At 48.6% G+C, this 14659-nt stretch overlaps 1 long non-coding RNA gene across 2 annotated transcripts in view; it reads left to right on the forward strand.

Moving 5' to 3' along the window:
• Gm2694 (predicted gene 2694) overlaps positions 1 to 9718 on the forward strand; it is a 52743-nt gene extending 43025 nt beyond the window's left edge. Inside the window, exons 2-4 of one of the 2 annotated variants that reach the window (NR_033430.1) lie at positions 5900 to 5977; positions 8460 to 8591; positions 9396 to 9718. This is a non-coding gene — a long non-coding RNA (predicted gene 2694). The remainder of the gene's footprint in view (positions 1 to 5899; positions 5978 to 8459; positions 8592 to 9395) is intronic. The other variant, NR_125722.1, reaches the window with a different exon arrangement.
• Positions 9719 to 14659: the final 4941 nt, after the last annotated feature.

The following is a 14659-nucleotide window of genomic DNA, read 5'->3' on the forward strand; positions in this document are numbered from 1 at the left end:
TAGAATGAAGATCTAAGGATGCAAAGCTTTGGGTCCAGCACCCCAGTCTCCACCCACCACTGAAGAAGAAAGAGAATTCCTTTGTAGATAGCACCTGATGACGGATGGTTTTACTTGGGAATGTCAGATTTTACACAGGTGAGGGAGGGAAGCATGTGGTAGAAAGTCCTTTGGTTTAATCTTTTCTCCAGCTGGTGGAAGGCCCCGCCCTCCCTCATGATGCTAGACAGTAGCAGCGGCCCACAGTCAGCCACATAATCATGAGGGCACATGCATGTTCGGAGCATTTTAGATATAAGCACTCCACAAATCCTATAAGATATTAAGCACTTTTGTTAAAAATAGGCTTTGTGTTGGAGATCTCGGCCCAGCATTAGGCTAAGGAAAGCTCTCTGTCATTAAGATGTGAGCCAGGAGTCCTATAGATTAAGAGTATTAAAGGCATTCCTAAGGTATCCCTAACTTGGTTTATTGGGATGTAACCCCTACATAAATTGGCGTATGAGGGTTTGGTTTGGTTTTAGTTAATTATGGCTTAGGTGAAACTCAACCCACTGGGATGACTTCCCAGGACCAGAAAGCCCACCCTGTCACTTATCTTGTATAGACCCTTCTGTCATAGCTTTTTGGTTTAAGTAAACACACGGCCTCATTTGCCACTGTCACCACATCCTTCACACTCAACCAGGGCACACAGATGAGATGAGACGAGACTGGCCTCTGCTTCTGGGACACACTACCCTTTCCCAGCTTTCATCTCACCTCAGGTCATCTGACCTTACCCCGAATCTCTGCTGTCTGTGATCCTTAGAAATGCAGTCCTCAGTGCCCCAGACACCTTCTCAGAGAGCCCCTGCCTCCAGGGATCTCAGCGTTGCTTTGCTTTGCTCTGCTTCGATGACATGCTATCTGCTAACTTGGTTCTCAGGATCGTCTGCACTGCGTTCTGAGTGCTGTGAACCCCAGCATGTGTTGCTCAAGGTCAGCTTTGTGTCCACATGCCTACAACATACCTGCCCCGTGAAGGGCCTAAGGAAGCTGGAACGGATCAGTGAAGAATCTGAAGAGGAAGGCTGGGAGCTCTGCTGTTGTGTGCTATTTAAATGTTTTCCAGGGACCCACATAGAAGAAAAGGATATTCATTCTGACCAGGTGGCATTAATATTTGTGCTGTTTGGCTTCACCCAGTACAATCTATTGGCATACATTTCTAAACCCTATATGAGGTCTTCTCAACACATTGACTTGCTTCAACTGACTAAAGTGCTGTGGCACTGTCTTTACAAGATGAGACCAACCCAGATGAGGCACTGCAATTGAGTAACACTGCTGTATGGGCTTGACAGTCTAGGACTTGCTTTGTGCAGAGCATCTGAGCAGTTTGGCGAAGGAGGCGCTGGGGTGGGATGGTACAAGATTCCAAGTACTTTGTGCATATAACTCACAGTGGACTCATGAGTCTGTCTTGTTCCTGGCCCCATAGCAGGTGCCAGAGAAGCCAAATGGAGAAAGCCATGCTGCTCAGCTGCTGGCAAGAGCTGGCAGTCTTTGGGAGTTGTTCCTGTCCCCACCCGTATGTTAGAATCATTGGAACCAAAGTCCCATTTTAGGTCAGCTGAGTCAGGATCTCTGGGACAGGGATTTCACATCTGTCCAGAATGTTTTAAGTTCTAAGCTCTGCTTATGAACAGCCAGGTTGAGACCCACAGGCCTGTCGGAAGAATGGCTGCAGAAGACCAAGACCACAAACCAACCAAAGAATTGCTGTCGATGGCTGGCATGTTTCTTTGGTGTGTAACTGTACACAGAAAACAGGGTTTGTAGTATACCAAGGCTAGTCACACAGCAGATAAGTGGCCCACTTCCCTATTGTCTACCTCCAAAGAACTGATTTTAAAATTGCACATAGCATTCATCAAACAATTATTTTCCTTCTATGGGGCTAAGTTGAGTGGCCATGGCTTTCTTTTAAGCCAAGTATTAAATGTTGGACACTTCATCAAATAAAGAATTTTTATTAAGACAGAGACTTTCCTAATTATGGAAGCAAGTAGGCCCAAAGTGTGGGTAGGTGATAGCTGAATTTATGTTCTTCAGTTGGCCATGAGTTTTGAAGATGAAGATGACTGTGGGCCTCTGTGATAGTCCAGCATAGTGATAAACTGTGATGTTTGTGAACACTGTCTGCAATCCAATATGTTCTTCACAAAAGCAAAGTAGCATGTGCTAAGAAGTTCCATACACAGGAGGTATAGCCCTCCTCAGCCAATGCTTCCATCTTTTGAATTCACAGTGTCACCTGTGACATCAAGGGGAGCGGTGCTGGATTGCCAGCTATTCATCCCACTGGTCACCTTGAAAGCCACAGGTATCAAGTGGCAGGAACCATAATTTTAGAGAAACCTCAGATGTAAATTATTAAAGAACACAGCATTTTACCAAATACAAAGATGACCCAGGAGGGCCATAGGAGGAATGCCATGTGTATATTGCAGCCCCTTGTTGGGAGTGGAAGCAGCCATCAAGCTAGGGTCACAGGAAGACAACCTCAGTACATGTGATCCTGAGGAAGACCTGACAGTTGGTGGCTCTCGAGGCCATGCTCCTCCCTATGAGGTACAGTTCTGAGTATTCAGCTGTCTGTATGGTGCAGTCACACAGGAGCTTAAAACCTGCCTGTACCGAAGATGCTTGGGCAGAAAGTGGGATGAAGATGGGGCTGAGTATATGTGTGCTTTTGGAAGAACTCTGGAGTGAATCTCATGTATAACAGGGCTAGGAAGTGCTGATGTATTCCAGGTAAATGACTGAAATAGATAACAAGGGATATCACCTGGGACACACACTCGACGAATCCTAGTATCACAAAGGGCAAGGACCCTTAGTGGACTTCAGGGGACAAGATGGACCCAGGCCCAAGCAAACATCCCATCCCTTTGTTGACTTCTTGATCCCTAGCCCTGCAGGAATTACACAAAGCAGGACCAGGTAGTTGTGGAGTGAGGACTTTATGTTTCTGCACACACTTGGCTCCCTGGTCCTTCCTGAGTCAGAAGCTAAACATGTGCAGCTCAATCGCAAGTTCACCTGCAGGGGAGCTTGAGAGCTTCCAGGTTTCATGTGCTGTGGTCTGGGCTCACTGCAACGTTCCTTCACGTGCTGTGGTCTGGGATCATTGCAACATTCCATGAAGCTTTGTGTGTATCCCAAACCACTTGTGTGATATCATAGCTCCATCTTCTCCAGAGCTCTGAAACAGATCCATAAGGGAGGATGGAGCAGCCATGAGGAGAACTGGGACCACACTCCAGGGCTTGTCCTGACCTGGGGTAGCTATAGCTATGGAGCAGATATCCCACCCAAGCTGGGAAGGAAGAATAGAGGGACATATTTGTGTTCCATGTGGGTTAGCGTCTCACAACCTTGGGCTCCGGGACCAGTGCCCCGAGGAGCTGCCTGTAGGCAGTAACACACCACACACAGGCTGAGAGTAAGTACAGAGCAGATCAAGGGCACCACGGTCTGCTAGGACAGACTATGTCTGCTCTAAAAGCCAAACATGCCTCCAAAACCCATCAGCTAGCATCTGGATTTCCATGAACACAGTACACCGTGGGCTTCTACCTCCTCTCCCATGAGGCCATGGTCCTGTCAAGGCCCTCCTCCACTTCAGTGTCATTTCCTTTTTTCCTCTGATTTTTACTTCTCATTACCACCAGAGGGGAAGTCTAGAACGTGAGGGGGAGAAAGATATGGTGAAGGAAATGAAACAAGAAGGCCCTCTTTGTCCTTAACTGCAAGGGGAGATGCTGGTGGTGGTCAGAGACAAGACAGTCTCCTAGCCTCGGGGCCTCAGAATGGGAGGTGGCCTCAAGGGTGCTCTTGTATGGCTGTGCCTGCCCATTGACTTTCCTTCTGTCTACTGTGGAGGCCATTGATACTGAAGCAGCCCTGACATATCCTTAGGTGCTCGTGTTGGAAAGTCACAAGGACATAATCTCTATGACTTTACGGACAAAGTTTCCAAGACCAACTTGTCTTAACTTTGCAGCAAAGGAGGGAGTTGCCCATGATGTGACACCTTCCTACTTAGCTGTCGAGGAGCTGGGGGACTGGATGTGTTCTCTGTCGGCCAGCCCCTGTTAGAGGAGGTCCTTCTCCAGCTAGTCCTCTCCCTCTCCCTAGCCTGCTGCCAGCTCCAGACACATGAAGGCTGGCATTATGGAGCTTATCCTTGCCCTTGCTCTTGGTAGTCGTTACTTTTTTATCACTGTAGAACAGGTTTCTCTTGGGTCCTGGTTTCAGGGGTATCAGTACATTATGGTGAGGGGCTATGGTGGAAGTTTGCATAGTGGTGGGCCAGAAACTGGAAAGAGGGCATTCAGGAAGGACTCAGGTGACATATAGTCCTGAACCCATTCCCCAGTGACATGCTTCCTGTATCCAGGCCCCACTTCCTACTTGCCACCACGTCCCGGTAACAGCATCATGTTGGGACACATGGTGTTCTAATCATCTCTGGAAATTCCTCTCATACATGCAGTCATGCTCCACTAGTCCTCCAGGCATCTCTTCACCCAGTCAGCTAGACAAGATCAGCCATCATCAAACCTGAGGAAGTGGCTCACTTGATAAAATACCACACAAGCATGAGGGCTTGAGTTTAATCCCCAGAACCCAGGAGAAGCAGCAGCTGAAGAGGCAAGGAGGAAGGGGAGGAGAAAGGAAAGAAGCAGCAGCTCTATGTACCTGTAGTCCTGGGGCTAAGGACGCAGAGGCAGAGGCAGAGGAGCAGAGAGGCAGAGAGGCAGAGAGGCAGAGGCAGCTCTGTGTACCTGTAGTCCTGGGGCTAAGGAGGCAGAGGCAGAGGCAACTCTGTGTACCTGTAGTCCTTGGGCTAAGGAGGCAGAGGCAGGAGGATCTCTGGGGCTTCCTGTCCTGACAGTCTTCAAACATCCGTGGGTTTCAGGCTCAGAGAGAAAACATGTTTATAAAGTAGAGTAGTCGAATAATAAACCTGACATGAACACATACATATATACTGCACATTCACTCGAACACACACACACACACACACACAGGGAGAGGGGGAGGCAGCTGTCATTTACTCAGACTATAGACTGAGTTCAGGTTTTAAAGAGGAAGAAGACAGATGTGGGGTATGATCTAGTTCGGTTTCTGTTGCTGTGATCAACCCACAACAGAATCACAAAGAAACTTGGAAAGGGAAGGATTTTTTGAGCTCACAGCTCAGGTCACTCTCCATCCCCGAGTAAAGGTGGGGACAGAAACAGAGGCCATGGAAAAATGCGCCTAGTCCTCATGGCTTGCTCAGCCTGATTGCTTGCCTTTTTGAAGGTGATTTATTTTTATTTTCTGTGTATGCGTTTGCCCAACATGGATGTGTGCGCATCATATGCATGTAGTGCCCAAAGAGGCCAAGAGGAAACATTAGCTTCTTCCCTGTAATCGACTTGCAGGACTTGCAGGTGGTTGTGAGATACCATCTGGGTTCTGGGAACTGAACCTGAGTCTTCAGAGACAGCAGCTGAGCCAGCTCTCCAGTCCCTTGGCCTGCTTCTTTATACAACCCAGGACCACCTGCCCACGGTGGACTGGGCCTTCCCACATCAGTCATGACTCAAGGAAATGCTCCCTGGGCCTGCCTACAGACCAGTGTGATGGCAGTGGTTTTTAAATGGAGGTCCCATATGACTCTACCTTATGTCAAGATGACAAACTCTAGCTGTCCAGAAAAAAAAAAAAAAACAACAACAAAAGGCTACTTACTACCTCTCTCTAAGAGAGGAACCTACAGAAGGCCCCTGCCTCTCTCTAAGAAGTGCTGCTTGTTCGAACCCATTTGAACATTTTTTTTTTGTCTTTTACTCCTACATAGTTACCAAGCATGTCCTGAAGATGAAGATACTCTCAGCCTAACGTCTCCAAGCAAATATTGATTCAGCAGTATCCCCAGGTAGGTGCTTTTGCTTAAAAGGGGCTTTCCTGTTAGCCCTTGGCATTTATTGTGCTTATAAGCTGACAAGACACATAGATCTAAACCCACAGGAGCCTTCAGAGCAACTGTTGGTACCGCCCTCTGCTAGGCAGGAAAGAAGGAGCCAGAGAGGATAACTGATCCACCAAGGTCACCCTGCCAGTGAGCATCAAAGGCAATTCTAGTCCACATAGTTACCATGACATTACAGGATGTTTGTCTAGAACTTAAGCCCCAAATACTATGCTTAAGTTCTAGACCACACACATGTGTGCACACACACAAGCACACGCGTGCACACATACAAACACAATGTTCATTTCTCCGGAAATCCTGAACACTTTTCTAACTTCAAAGGGTAGCAACCTAGACGTGCTGATAACCCACCTTGGCCTCTGCCGTGGGATTCTGCCAAGCAGCCCACTTGGACGTCACCCTTAATTTAAGCCAGCGTGATGGATTGTGGTGCGGTCTTTCTTAACTGTATTATTACTCCTGCTTCATTCCCTGAGCACAGAATGAGGGATTCTCTCTACTGCGCCTGGGATGCATCCTCCTTGCTGGGTATAACTGGCCTATTTGCTCAGTAAAAGCAGTGGGGAAACAAGTGTCCTTGAAGCCCAGACATAACAGAATTCCTAGCTGCCCTCCACCCCTGAGTCTGCAGATCCAGGTCCCCCAGACCTGCTCACTTTACTCTTATACCCTGCTATGCTGCAGTGTAAACTGCCTTCCTGTCTCAACTGCAGAAGCCCTCCTCTGGCCGTATGTGGCACAGTGTCTTTTGCCAAGGCCTGTGCTCCACCCAGACCCCTGGAATCTAGTTGCAGGGCATTCACCATGTTTATTGGCATCCTAGGTGTGTGTGGGCTCTGCAGCTTGCCTTCAACCAGTCCCCAGCTGCTCTTTTTCTCCTCTCATATGATGCTCCCCACCCTCAAGGGCCAACCTGGCTAGCTGTGTTTACTTCAGGTGAGCCTGGCTCCCCTATGTGGCTTCCGGTCCTGCCCATCCTCCACCTGTATCCCCTTTCTACACAGGTTAGGCCCATATACCCCTGAAAATGGCTTAGAGTGCAGGCTCTGTGTCTAGCATTAGAGCCTTGTGTTTGCCCGATACCTGTCCTTTAATGGCATGCAGCCCCAGTGCCTTCATATAATTGTTGCTCACAATGCTGTCCAGTGGCTGTGTCCAGAGTAAACAGTAAGAGAGCAAGGAACTTGCTGGGTTAGGATCAGATCCAAACAGGGGCTGAGGCTTTCTATCCCAAGCTGCTGCCCTCACCGGGGTCCTCACCCCTGCTATCCTCAAGGAACACTGAGAAGATGACCAACCCACCCCAGCCTTCTCTGCATCTGTACCACAGTACACAGATCCATGCATGCTTTCACTCAGCTTCAACATCTCCTTATCCGCCAGATCTTTACTGAGCATAAGTATCCCCACAGCAACACAGAGTGGAACAGACAAGAGGCTGCCCTCTGGTTACAGGAAGCTGACCACATCAAATCACAGACAAGCTATGTAGCCAGAGGTTAGAGGTGCAGGGGACAGAGCTCCCCATCAGCTACAACAACCATTTCCCTTCCTAGCAGAGTACCAGTGGCATTAAGATATCACCAGCTTGGCTACCCCTAAACCTACAAGATGGTATATATACCCCTACCCATAGGTCCTAGGCAGGCTTCACAGAACAAAGGGTCCTTACAGTGCCCACCCCACCCCCACAGTGCCTCAAGAGGAAATGTGGTACTTTCTCAAGCCAATGAGGCAAAGGTAAACTGCTAGAGAGTAAAAGCATTTCTAGGGATAGTATCTGAGATTTAAAGAGAAAGCCATAAGAAAGGCTGGTCTCTGGGTGTGGTGGCGCACGCCTTTAATCCTAGCACTCGGGAGGCAGAGGCAGGTGGATTTCTGAGTTCGAGGCCAGCCTGGTCTACAAAGTGAGTTCTAGGACAGCCAGGGCTATACAGAGAAATCCTGTCTCGGAAAAAAAAAAAAAAAAACAAACAAACAAAGGAAGGAAGGAAGGAAGGAGAGAGAGAGAGAGAGAGAGACAGAAAAAGAAAAAGAAAAAGAAAAAAGAAAAAGAAAAAAGAAAAAGAAAGGCTGGTCTCAACGCACAGTGGTGGTGCACGCCTTTAATCCCAGCACTTGGGAGGCAAAGGCAGGAGGATTTCTGAGTTCAAGGCCAGACTAGTCTACAGAGTAAGTTCCAAGACAGCCAGGGCTACACAGAGAAACCCTGTCTTGGGGGAAAAAAAAAGGAAGGAAGGAAGGAAGGAGGGAGGGAGGGAGGGAGGGAGGGAGGGAGGGAGGGAGGAAGGAAGGAAGGAAGGAAGGAAGGAAGGAAGGAAGGAAGGAAGGAAGGAAGGAAGGAAGGAAGGAAGAGAAAGGCTGGTCTCTCCTTCCTCAGTTTTGTCTCTTCTAAAAGTGATATCTAGAGCATTGTAACCCACAGGCAAAGCCACACCATATATCAGTGAACAGAGAAACAACTGCCCTTCTCCGGGCCCCTGTCTGAGAAGCTGGAGCATCAGCCCTGGAGCTCTCCGGAGCAGTTTCCTTGCTCACTGTCCCCAGCTGAACACAGGTTGGTCAGATCTACTCCCGTTCCCACTCTGCCCCCATCTCTCCCCTCTGTGCTTGCCAAGCAGTAAGTAGACTGCTCATATTTGTGGAATGAGTAGTGTGTTGGTGTCCCCAGTAGCAGACCTGGCAATGAGACTTCATGTGCCATATGAAGGGAGTGTTCCAGGGGACAAAAATAAGGGAATAGAGATAGGACAAGGGTGGGTGAGGGGGCAGAGCACTGGAGTTGGGCTGTCCCCCTCACCTCCACTCCTAAACGTCAGACTGCAGGGTTCTTCAAGGAACACAGAAACTCAGGCATGTGTGCCGAAGCAATGGCAGGAAGCAATGAGGACCTGGGTGGGGTGCCTGTGTCTGTCAGTACAACTGTCTGGCTTTCTACTGCTGTGATGAAATACTGTGACCAAAAGCCACTTGGGTAGGAAAGAGGTTATTTTACATTACAGCTTCTAAGTCCACCACTGTGGGAAAGCCAGGGCAGAAACCTAGAGCAGAAACCAAGGAAACACTGCCTACTGGCCTGTTCTCATGGTTTGCCCATCCTGTTTTCTTATACCATCTAGGACCACTTACCCATGGGTGCCACTGCCCACAGTGAGATGGACCCTCCCACATCAATTATCAGTCAAGAAAATGTCCCACAGACCAATTCTGTGGAGGGACATTTTTTTTCAGTTGATGGTCTCTTCCCAACTGATTCTAGCTGTGTTGAGATGACATAAATAGTAGCCAGCATACCATCCAAACAGACAGCAAAGCCAAGGCAGCCTTCAGGCCTGCTGTCACTTCATCCTGTCCTTCCTAGGACCAGAGGGGATACTGCCTGCTCAGGAAAGCCAAGAGGAGCCTGCTTCTCCTGAAATGTAAAAAGTACACTGTGCATATGGAAAGCATTATTGTGTTTCACTGTGCATCGCCAGATTCTTCTTGCAAAACATTGAAGCTTAGCTCATAATTTGGTGATAAAATATTGATTATTTATCCACAGCCGCATGCAGAGGTCCAAAGCACGTAAACAGGATACCCACCCTGCATTATCTTATATTTTAAGTCAATATGAAGATGGACATTCTACCCCTGAGACCAATTTCGATCAAATACTTTTGTCAATAAAAAGATACTAATGTCCGAGTGTGTCCATTCCTCCTGTTGGTCTGGGTTCTGCTTCTCCACACACCAGCTGCCTCCAAGAGAGGCTTCCATACTCCAGCAGCTCCTGGTCAGCCTGCACTTTCCTTTATTCAAGCCATGTGAGTGAGAAATATCAAGGGCATGGTGGGTTGGCGGGGAGCTGCCCACTTAACCCCATACCCCAGTGAGTGGGAATGAAGATAAAGCGAATACAACTTACAAGCATATCTGGGAGACGCTTCACTGCTATCCTTAGCAACTGCTTGTCTTCTGCTTCCAAGACAGAGCAGAGGTGTGGACCGTCTCTGAGCAGCTGCCCTGCTTGCCTACCCGGCAGGTAGGCTACCTGAATCTCAGGTAGAACCTCTTCCTAATTTTTTTTTCACTTCTAAATTGTTTATTGGGTATGAATTTTACAAGTGTTACTTGTATTAGCAGTAACAGTGGAGTTGAAGAGTATTATATGTTTCTAGGCTGCGCAGTGAGAGCCACAATAGTGAGGTAAAACAGATGTGGCCCATTTCAAGGCCACAGCTCTTACTGATGGCAGATTCAGCTCGCTCACACCTCTCTGGGTTTGTGGGCCTGGTTTAGTGATCCAGTGAGTGTCACAATGTCTTCTTCTAGCCTTATGGAATGGATCATGTCCTTCCTACCAGAAAAGGGAAACACAGACACTCAGAGATCTTTAGCTTCATTCGCTGCTACATGCACAATGTCTGAATGCTAGATAAATGTACCTGTCTGCTTCATTGGTTCATCTCACACACTGGGCTATGACTAGGCAGGAGAACTCTGGGATTTACCAGTGAACCAAACAGGCATTCCAGTGGGCTCTCAAACAGCAGTAATGAATAAATGCTGGTTAGACTGGGTTAGTCAGCGACTGCAGTAGAAGGAAGGAGGCAATGTAAGAAGACTGAGAATTGCAGCTTTAAACAGAGAAGGCAAATGTGAGCCAGACCACCACGAGAGGGTGGAGGAGCTGGAGGGATCGCTGTAGAGGGGAAGGGCAGAATTTCCAGGCACTTGCAGGAGCCAGTGCCAGCATCCCAGGGCAGGGATGTGCCTGACCTATTTGAAGAAAACTGAGTGCCTGAGATGAAGGGAGTTGAATGCTCATGATTAAATCAGAAGAATGAGTCTAAGCTTCCTGGGGTCTCCTTAACCACCCTGCACCACACAGAGCCTCCAGGGAGAGTATACAAAGACACGACAGGACCCTGGACACAGCTGGCAAGAAGCAACAAGCCCAGCATTTCTTTTTCAGGTAACAAAGCCACTTGTAACTGGCAATGTCCTGATTGGACCTGGACATACAAACTCTAGGCCAGGGAAACTTGAGGGCTTGGCCTGTGGTGGGGTTAGAAAGACCCCCACTCCTGTTGGCTAATTCCAGTGCCCTGAAAAATCCTAGCATTGGGGCAGAGTCTGGAATCTGTCTATACGGGGGAAGCCTACAGCATTGGCAGGTGAGAAGGAACCTTTCAAATTTGCAATTTTCAAGTGTCAGAATGATATCGTGCCTCTCCTCTGACGCCTGGCCTGAGAAACAGGTCCTCCTGGTTCCCATCAACACGTCTGCTGGGTGAGGGTGGCCTTTGCTCTCTCAACCATCCAGACCCTGACTGAGAATGCCAACTCCAACACCGGCTACCACAGTACCCCACCCCACGCTCCCGAGGACAAGACCTAAGGTCTGCACAGTACTTCTAGAAGATTCTAGTCTAGTCAGAGGCTCTCTCAGCACCTCTGTTCAAGGTATTAGAGAGACAGAAACACACAGGTTGTCCTCTGAAAGGTAAGCAATCCAGCAGACAGGCATCCCTTTAATTCAGCCTATACAGGATACACTTCATGATAAGGCAGGACACTAGGTGCAAGGCCCAGACTCCGGCCAGGAAAGATCAACATTCACCTGTGAGCACTTATGTGTGGCCCATGACATAAGACCTTTGTGCAACGGTTTCAAAGCAAAAACAGCCAAGGTGAGCAGAGAGAGAGATTGGTCCTGGCTTGAGCATCTGAGACCTGAAAGCCTATCCCCAGTGACACACTTCTTTCAACAAAACCACACCTAATAGTGTCACTCCCTATGGACCTATGGTGGGCACTTCCATTCAAACCACCATACCTCACTCAGCTCATAAATCAAGAAGCAAGAGTCCTCAAACCTCAAGATTAGGACAAGCCTCCACACCTGGCCTACAGACCTGGATAGAGCAGGGCACACACAGGACAAGGCCCGTCCAGCCAGCTGGGCTCTCCAGGAGTTGTATGTCTGGAGATGTAGTCAAGAGAATTGGTCCTAGACACTTGAAGACATCAGTTCAAATCCAGATCTCGTTGGCTGCGTGATCTTGGGCCACTCACACAACTTCTCAGAGCTGCATCTTCACCAGTGATGGGAGAGTTGGTGCCCACCTCACCCAGCATTAGGATCCCATATGTACTAGCTCCTGCTGGCTCATTTGTAGTATGCTTTCCCCTGAACAAGCTTCCATGGACCTCCTCCTCCTCACATGGAGTCGAATTCACTGAGTACTGGTGGTCAGGGGTGATTTCCAGAGCTTGGTCATAGAGACCCTGCAACTACTGTCTAGATAATTCACTGGGGGAAGCAGCTGGCACGGCATGAGGACATGGCAGCCACCGTGGGACAAAGTCACATGCCGACAGCCTCAGGCCGCCCACCTGTGGATAGCCAGCATTAAAGGGTCAGTTATGTGAGTGAACCATGATGAAGGGGAGCCTCCTGCCTCACTTGCCCTCCGAATGACAGCAGCCCAAGTACCATAGCATCTGAAGGCCCTCAAGGCAGAGCTACCCCTGCTGCCACCCTGAACTTACACCCAGCAAAAGACGGGATGTCCCTCATGCTGTATCTCCTGATAGTGCTGTCAGCGGACCTGTTGGCAGTAGATAATTATACCAGGCAGGTCTCATCTTGATGTGGCCACTCCTCAGATAGCACGTGAGATTCTTCCCCCCCCCCCCCCGCCCCCCTTGCATGGACTTTTCTGCAGAGCCCCACCGAAGCCACTTGTTCTGTGTGAAACCTTGACTTCAAATATGTGTGTGGCTCCCATGTGGAATTCCAGCTCCTCAGAAGCTCAGACAGGAGAATTGCTGTGAGTTCTAAGCCAGCCTAAGCTACATAGTGATCTTCACATCTGCCTGGGCTACAGAGTAGAACCCTGCCTCCAAAACCAAATGCTACCCTTCCCCTGGACCCTTTGGAGTGTTGCCCCCTCCAGGAAGCCCACCAGATCCAGTGGGGAATCTTTCCTTCACATGCCTACAAAAGTACTCTCTGCTGTCCCTTCTTGGAAGACTTGCCACATGGCCTCAGAGGGCCAGAGCCAAACTATTTTTTACCTATGCTTTGGCTACTATGAGGCTCAGTTCCACTACAGATGACCACCAGGGCTTTGCAGTGGGAAGACTTCAATGCTAACCTAATTCCTTACTCTCTATGGGATTAGTCAGTGATAGCCTGACCTCATTTTATCTTCCTGATCTTAAGGTATTTTTGCCCCGACTTCCTCATCTATCTTTTTTATTGATTTGTGTGTGTGTTCTTCTGTAAATTGCAACAAATCCTTGGTGAAATGAGGCAACATTAGCTCATGTCCTGGTCTGGGACGTGGGTAGAGACTCTGAGTGTAGGAAGCAGACGTCTTCTGCTGCCCATGGGTAGTGCAGCCTTGACATTCCTTTCACTTCTTGTCTCCTGCCTCACCTCCCCACAGTGGCCACATTCTGTCTGGCAGGTGGGATGTGTGGAGTGAATGCCCTCAGGAAGAGTCTGGGCCTTTACCGTACCTCACCAGCATAGTCATCTATGGCTGTTGAACTGTCACCTGTGGTCATCATCCAGAACCAAGGCTTTTCTATAAGGAGCCAAGAAACCTGTGGAAGGAGCTTGCCCACTCCTGGGGCAATGGTAGATGGCCATTCAAGGCTCAACCACACCAAGGGCACAGACTCAACTGCCACTAAACCCCAGAGCAGGAAAGAAGCACACTGGCTTAGGAACCCCAGGCAAGATAAACACCACCCAATAGCACTGATCTGGGGAAGAAAGGGGTCTTGATTTTTGTGGGCCTCAATGAAACCTCAGAGAGGTTACATTGTAATTCTTGGTAAGAAGTCAGTATCATTAAGACTAGCCCACTAACTGCCCACCTCTAGCTTTCTGCCGAGCAAACACTCTTGGATTTCAATTAGCTTATCACATCATGGGCAACAGGGGGTGAGCATATGAACAGAAAGGATGCTAATGGGCTCTTTTCTGTGGTACTGTTTTTCTTTTTCATTAAAAAGCCTACTTCCAGTCTCACATGCATGGGCATATACACATAAACACAGGCGCGCACACACTCTCAAGGACTCTTACTGCTTGCGGTCCCCATCCATGGTGAAGGGAATGCAGATTATGAGTTCTGTCTCGTAAATGTGGATTGAGCCAATCCCTGAGCAAAGTCTCCATAGTTTTGCTTCCACCCCTTTTGCACAATGAAGCCCTAGAGCTAGTTGGAGTGGGTAAGTTCCCAAGATCCATTCAAAGAAATGACTCCTGAGCTGGGTAGCAGGAGTCTTGGAAGGCTAAAGGAGCATTGTAAGCTTGCTGCCAGCCTAAGCAACACAGTAGCAAATCCCTCAACAGCAACACAAGGGCTGGAGAGATGGCTCAGTGGTTAAGAGCACTGACTGCTCTTCCAGAGGTCCTGAGTTCAATTCCCAGCAACCACATGGTGGCTCACAACCATCTGTAATGAGTTCTGACACCCTCTTCAGGCTTGTCTGAAGACAGCAACAATGTACTCGTAAATAAAATAAATCTTTAAAACAACAACAAAAAAACAAAACAACTCCTGTCCCAGGGTTTATAGGAATAACATCGGAGTATGTAAACATTTTTGGCAAAGATTTAAA

The sequence above is a fragment of the Mus musculus genome, chromosome 8 (genome assembly GCF_000001635.26).
Source record: "Mus musculus strain C57BL/6J chromosome 8, GRCm38.p6 C57BL/6J".
In the NCBI taxonomy this organism is placed as follows: Eukaryota; Metazoa; Chordata; class Mammalia; order Rodentia; family Muridae; genus Mus; species Mus musculus.